General features: G+C 43.8%; 1 pseudogene; it reads right to left on the bottom strand.

Annotated features, from left to right (window-relative positions):
* Window positions 1-861: 861 nt before the first annotated feature.
* On the bottom strand, window positions 862-958 carry LOC123834999 (U6 spliceosomal RNA; annotated as a pseudogene).
* Between the last annotated feature and the right edge of the window lie 6,822 nt (window positions 959-7,780).

Below are 7,780 nucleotides of genomic sequence, written 5' to 3'. Positions count from 1 at the left end.
CCTTCATCCCTACTTGGGACTGCTCTGAAGGGCCATCCCCACTCTAGAACTCTCCTTGGAGGTGGATGAGACTTTTCACGTTTGATTTTATTTTCTGTTTTAACAAGGCAGTCATCACCAGATGTTTGAAACAAAATACTCCTGAAAGAGAACATTTCAGTGTTCTGACCTTCCAATAACATGGGCAGTGGAGGAGGAGGAATGAGATAAATCTTCTGTCTCTAAGAATTTGTAAAGCTTTCAGAGCATATGTACAAGTGGGCCACATTTAAATAAAAGAAAATGCAGCATACCCAAACTCATAGAATGGAAGAACTGAGGGCCATGGTTTCTAATTCTGATTTAAAGATTATAATTATATAATTACAATCCATATACATAGAACTATAATTCATTCACTCATTCATGTGTTTCTCAAATATTTGTTTGTTGGCTTATTTATTTATTGGAGGGATTCACTTTTTTCCAGCTTAGTAAGATATTATTGATCTACAACACTGTGTAAGTTTAAGGTGTACAATGATGATTTGATGCACGTATATATTGAGAAATGATTACCACGATAAGATTAGTGAACACCTCCACCAGCTGATGTAATTACCTTTTTGTGTGTGGGGGTGGTGAGAACATTTAAGATATATTCTTGGGGTACCTGGGTGCTGCAGTTGGTTAAGCGTCTGACTCTTGGTTTCAGCTCAGGTTGTGATCTCAGGGTTGTGAGATTGAATTCCGTGTCGGGCTCCCGGCTCAGCGTGGAGTCAGCTTGAGATTCTCTCTTTCCCTCTCACTCTGACCGTCCTGCTCGTGTGCTCTCTCTCTCTAAAATAAATAAATAAATCTAAAAAAAAAGATATATTCTCTAAAAGCATGGAATGCCTCACGAATTTGGGTGTCATCCTTGCACAAGGCCCACACTGATCTTCTCTGTATCATTCTGATTTAGTGTATAGCATATGCTGTTAAAAAAGCACTATCAAATATCTATTGAGAATTTATTATGGGCCAAATATCATGTTAGGTTCTGAGGAACCATAATGGGCTCTCATCCTAGTGAGGGGATGAAACCAGAGAGAGAAACCAGTAAATAAATAAATACAGCCAAAGTCAAAAAGTTTGATAACATACTATTGGTGAGGCTGTAGAGAAACAGGCAGTCTTACACATTCTTGGTAAGAAAATAAGTGGAGGACACTTGGCAATAGCAATCAAAATGGCAAATGCACATACCCAAGGGTCCAGCAATTCCACTTCAGGGAGTCCGTCCTAAGGTAATAATGGTGCAAAATATCATGAGCACAAGATTATTCACTGCAGCATTATTGGTAATAAGAAAGATTGGAAGCAACCAGAATTTCCCCAAATAATACATCCATATAATGGAATACCATGGCGCTGTCTAAAAGAATGAAGCTTGGTACAGGAGGATCTGCAAAATATATGAAGGTGCAGATGCAGACCAGCATAAAAGCATTTGTGTACAAAAGGGGAAGAAAAGAATATACTTAAGACTATCTATTATATATATCTTATATTATATATAAATACACTTAATATATTTAAGTATATGTATTATATAATCTATTATGTATCTCTTATATCTATATCTATATATCTATTTTATATGTTATATTATATATGGATATACTTAATATACTTAAGTACTATATACTATATATAAGTACTATATTACTATATACTATATATAGGTACTATATATATTATATATATACTTAAGTATATTTATAAAATATATAAGTATATAAATATAAGCATATTTATATAATATATAGACTCACTATATTTAAGTATATATATAACACATATACTTCCTATACTTAAGTGTGTATACACACACACACACACACACACAGATATACTATCCCAGGAAGGATACTTGAGGAATTAACTGTTGCCTCTGGGGAAGGGAACTCGATGTCTATTAGATAGGATTATCTATTCTTTTTACCTTTCAAATTACCAATCACGTGAACAGATTGCCTTTTCAAAAAATAAATAAAAGTTGAAAATTTTAAAAAGATATAATTAAATGAGCAAAGTCCTCATGCAAGTACGGATATAATACGAGTGGGGTCCTAAATCGATTTCTGTGTGAATTAGAAGACCTCTGATGGGGAGAGTCGGTGTCAGACTAGACGTCCTTGAATAGCCTCAGAATCCTGTGTGATGAAGAAAAAAGGGTTTCTATTTGAGGATGCTGAGCTCCTTTCCAATGCCGGAATTCTGGGACTCAATGATTTTAAGAAATTGAAGGATAGTTGGGAGCAGGGGTTTGTGTATATGGGTGGAGGAAGGGAAGCTCTAAAACCGAAAGGTGAGCCAACCAGGGAAGGCCGTTGGTTCGTGACCCGCCCGCCACACAAAGGGAGGCCGACCTGCCTCCAGGGCTGATGTCAGGGGCTGCTGTGCCTTTTTAAGTCAAACCGAGGCAAGTAAATTTAGTCCCCGAAGTGGGAGGCTTCTGAATAATTAAAGATTGTTCTCTTTGTTTGCTTGATCTATATGTTTCTATTTAGTTAGCCTACTGCTGAGGGAAAGATGCAACTTCGTGACTTGGGCAACTGTCGAAGAGGGTTGAAGGGAAAAACGGAACAAAGATTTATTAGGTGGTTTATCTCAGTTTTTAATAAACCAGGGAAGAAATGCTACGAGCCAAGAAGCAGCACCGAGAAAAACAAGCCAAGGCCGGCGCCAAAAATAACCCACAGAAAAGATGCTTGCCTGTAGCAAACAGGATGCCACCGGGAGCCGCCAGCCCAAACTCCTTTTCGAGGCTGGACAGCGGTTCCCAAGCTACGTCTGAACCGTGCCCGACCTGGGGCAGCCCCCGCTGGCCCCACGCGCACCCCGCCTAGCCTCATCCATCAGGGTTCATCCGCAGCTGGAGTGCTCGGTCCCACAATCTCTTCTGCTTTCTTGCACAGAGTTTGAGTGACCTCCATGGGTCAGATCTGTTAGCTGTTTCACTGCTGATCTGAAAGACGGAGCATCACCGCAGTTCAACCTCAACACGGTCCGTGTTTATTCCCAGCCTTCCTAGAATGGCCTTGAGGGGGTTCCTCTAGGGAAGGGCATTCCTGTTTGTTACTAATTCCCACTCTCGGGTGAGTAGGAATGGAGGATGCACTTCTGTGCACTCAGGATGGTTTAGAATAAAGGACTCATCCTCCCTCAGTCAGTTGGGAAGAGTCCAGTTTCCCAAGTTCAGCTACCATTGAGAAGGGCATTTCCTGGAGAGTCCCCGGGGTCCAGGGCACCCCACCCCTCCCTGCCTCCTGTCCCCCTGACCCCTGAATTTCAGAGTGACCCTGAATCTGCTTCCTGTCAGACTAGGTCTTCCACACAAGCAAACCACCCCTGCCCCCACACCATACCTTCAAAAAAAATTGCATGTGTGATAAGATACATATAACACAAAATTGATCATTTTAACCATTTTTAGGGGTACAGCCCAGTGGCTTTAAATGCATTCACATTGTTGTGCAACCATCACCACCATCCATCTCCAGAACTTTCTCATCTTTCCCAAATGAAACTCCATACCCACTAAACACTAACTTCCATTGCCCCAGCCCCAGCCCCTGGCAACCAGCGTTCTACTTTCTGCTTCTATGAATTGGATTGTAGGTTCCTCAGATGAGGGGAAACATACAGTGTTTGTCCTTTTGTGACTGGCTCACCTCACTTAGCTATCACGTTCGGTATGTAGAATGCCCCGCCTCCTGCCCTGTCTTTGGTTTTTGTTTCATCCCCACAGGCTCTGTGCTCTCTCCTCTCACCCCCCACCCCCACCTCACATCACCCCCATCCTTATTCCGTGTACTCCCGGAGACCCTCACTCTGAAGTAAACAAAATCCTTACACTCATTGCGGAATGTGGCCTCTGTGTTTCACCAGACGCTTAACCTAGAGCAGGGGCTCCAGATCCCATTCTGTAAAAGTGGTACTTTTGCAAGAATTGATTGTAAGGTCACATCCTGACAGGAGTTATGATAAGATTATCAAGAGAGAAGAGAGGAAGCAGTAAAACAAAGAGACCAGGAGACAAGAGGGAGGTATTCATAGGGCCACCCCCTGATGCCTCCTCCACAGCCTTTTCCAGGGAAGTTCTCCTCATTCTCCCAGATGCCTTCCGTTCCCACCTTTCTGGAATTGTCCGGGGCTTCCCGCATTAGGAAACAACAGAAACAGAGCAGGGGGTGCCGGGGCTCCACAAATATCAGTGCTTTCCCCAGTACTGAGCCTGTGTGTGTGGGGGGCGGAGCATTACAAAACTCTCTCAGAAATACTACTTCTTTAATCTCTTCATTTTCTTCCTGTCAGTAATGCGAGGACTGATATAGCTGGAAACCCACTGGTCCAGGCTAATGGGATTTTTGCCAGGTCCTCCAGGTTGTTAATCAGGTATCCTGGCTGGGAGTTAGCAGCTCCTCCGGGCCAGCTCAGGTGAAGAGTGACCCAGTTTTACTGGGAGAGTCGGACCCTAATTTTTCTGTTATTGTACTTAACATGATTGGCCATTATTTCTAAGGGAAGGGAACTGCTGGTGAGCTCCTCGCAGATTTCTCTGGAAGGGCTGTCTGCAGCTTCCACTGGGCCATTTCTTTCATCAGCTACTTGTCAGGTCATTTGTGATGGGTTGAATTGGACACTTAGAAACAAGAAAGCTCCTTCCTACTTGATTCATCAAACGCTCTCCTTGCTGGCTGTTGGATTTTATTTGCATTCCCAGGCTGAGCTACGGAGCCATGAAATATTGTTGTATTTGAAATAGCTGAGTTCCATGGCAGTGTTCAGGTGGCTCCCTGTTCGGGGTTTGGTTTTGGTTTTGGGGGGTGGGGGTGGGAGGCGAATTTTTTCTTACCTGCCATCACAGATCAAGGCTGTGCAAGAGCGGGCTCCAGGGTGGTCTGGACAGGCTTAGGAAGTCGAGGAGGAAGGTATAATTTGGTGGTCTGAACTGGGCTTTAGTGGATTACTCAAACCATTGAGTAAAAGAGTTATGGAATTCTGTGTTGTCTTGAAAGGGTATCTCATCCATCCGTACCTTGCCCCCGCTGCTTGACCTGCTTTACCACATTGCTTCTGTGAAAGGGATCCTTTGCCCCTTCCCCCCCACCCCCCTTGGTAGGCTCTTTCCATACAAAAAGTCCCTGTTACCTGGAACTGTTATCTTTTGCCTCAGTTCCCTGATGCTGTGGGGCAGGCCCTTATTTGTACTGTTCCCATCTGAGGCGGAGAAAAGCTAATTACCACCCTCCCAGTGGCTTTACTCAACTTCCCTTCACTTAGAAAATGAACATTGTTGTCTTCTCCAAGCTCACCGAAGTTTTCTTTACTGAAGCCTGGCACCCCTTGCCCATCTCTGCTGGGGAGATCTAATGGGTTAAGTCCACATTTGAAAGAGGAGGCTTTGCGTTTGCCAACGAACTTTGTGTTGGTGATCTCTTTAATTCAGGGACTGGGAGGGGGCTTGCTGGGGTGGGTTAGGGCACCGTGTGGGAATGAGGAGCCAAGGGCTTAGGGTCTGCAGCTGGACTGCCCTTTGGAGTTCCAGCTCTGCCACTTGCTAGCTGGGTGACCTTTCATAAATTATTGACCTCTCTGTGCCTCAGTTTCTCTTCTATAAAAAGGGATTATAATGATCTCTCTCTTTTTTTTTTTAAGATTTTATTTATTTATTTGAGAGAGAGGGAATGAGAGACAGAGAGCATGAGAGGGAAGAGGGCAGAGGGAGAAGCAGACTCCCCGCCGAGCAGGGAGCTTGATGCGGGACTCGATCCTGGGACTCCAGGATCATGACCTGAGCCGAAGGCAGTCGCTTAACCAACTGAGCCACCCAGGCGCCCTATAATGATCTCTTTTATAGACTTTTTGCAATAGGATTATAAGAGGTTACACTATACAAATGACTTAGCACAGCACCTGGGATATGGCACACTTAATAAGTGCTGGCTATTATTATAATCATCATAACCATTGCCACTATCGCTCATTAACTGAACTGTGAGCCGCTTGAGGACAGGGGCCGTGATTTTCCCGGAGCAAAGCAGGCCTCCACATATTTGCTGAGTGAGTGAACAAATGTTACTTAGTGCAGTCTTTCCTTTTAGCCTTTTCTTTTAGGACAGATTCTTGAGGTTTCCTTTTGTTTTCCTCCTTTGGTCTTAAAGACAACAAAAAAGTAAACGTGATTTTGGAAAGACAAGAAGATAAAACATTCTCCTTGTCCTCTATTTCCATCTGGTCCTTTTTGTAACAAATTGTTGTTTAAAAATATTTACTTCCTCACGTCCACTTTCATGGGAAAAGCCACCTTTCCTGTTCAGTGGATACAGGGCTAGGGCACGTGCCTTGCTTTGGCCTCCTGCGGTGTGGAGCCTTCTTTCTCATTCCTTTCCTTTGGGCTCCGGCCTATGATGACTTTGACTACTGGGCTGTCATGAGGCTGCCAGTGGGCATGCGTGGAGCAGACCTGAGTCCAGTCTGCATCAGAGGATTGCAGCCTGATGCGAAACTGCCCAGGTCAGCCCTGTCTTAACGCGTGGATCTGCTAAGATAGGAGAAGTATGTGCTTATTGTTTGCTGTACAGCAATAGCTGGCTGAATGAAATGTGAACGTAATTTGTACACAGGCACCGTCCAAACATAATACCACTTTATTTTTTATTTATTTATTTTTTAAAGATTTTATTTATTGACAGAGAGAGACTGGCGCACAAACAGGGGGAGCGGGAGAGGGAGAAGCAGGCTTCCCGCCGAGCAGGGAGCCTGATGTGGGGCTCGATCCCAGGACCCTGGGATCACGACCTGAGCCGAAGATAGAAGCTTAACTGACTGAGCCACCCAGGCGCCCCATCGTACCCCTTTATATTAACCTTTTCTTCACTATGCGTTGTGTCATAGTTGGGTTTCTCTATGTCGCCTCAGAGGTCTTATGATTTTCAACTGGCAGCAAAATACTTTATCAGATTCATCTAGAAAATAATAGCATAGTAATACTGACTCATAAATTGAGGACTTCGTGTGTGTCCGGTACAGTGTCTTGTGTATATTTAACACTCTCAACAACCATAGGAGGTCAGCCTCGCTTACCACGCCTTGTCTCAACGCCACAGGTGGTGTGACAAACATTTAGGCAGATGAACTCTGGGACCAGATGCCTGAGCTAAATCCTGGCTCTGTCACTTCTTAGCTGTGTGACCTTGGGAAAGTCACTTACCTGTTCATGCCCGTTTCCTCACTCGTAAGGCTGATGATAATAATGGTATCTACCTTCTAGAGTAGCAATTGTGAAGTTTTAATGCGTTCATATACTTAAACATTGAGGTTCTATGGAATTTGTGCTAACTATTCTTATAGTTGAGGAGGCTGAATTTCAGAGAAGCTAACAGCTTGCTCGGAGTCATATAGATAGTAAATTATAGTAAATGCACTGTGTCACCTAACTAGGGTACTTTAATGAGTCCCACATTATTGAGCAAGTATTTGGATTTTCAGGTTTTCCTGGAAATTATAAAATAAAAATGCACAGAAAAATAAATTGCTCTGGTTAATGTTGGTAGTAAAACTGTTAAGTGCCGTCCAGGGAAGCAGAGACTCATGGCTAACGGACTTTGGACATTAAGGTTCACCATCAAGTCCTGTCTCAGGCAGAGAGAGAAATGGGGTTTCAGAGGGTTTAAGACTTGGTTCAAAGTCCTCCTGGGAATTAGTGACCAGGAAAGAAGAGCTTGGGTTTTCTGATTCCAGCCCCAGCGAG

The sequence above is a fragment of the Mirounga angustirostris genome, unplaced genomic scaffold, assembly GCF_029215605.1.
Source record: "Mirounga angustirostris isolate CCGP_5_RB_7025 unplaced genomic scaffold, mMirAng1.0.hap1 SCAF_1, whole genome shotgun sequence".
In the NCBI taxonomy this organism is placed as follows: Eukaryota; Metazoa; Chordata; class Mammalia; order Carnivora; family Phocidae; genus Mirounga; species Mirounga angustirostris.
Note: the sequence above shows the minus strand (reverse complement) of the source record. Positions and strands in the feature narration are given on the sequence as shown.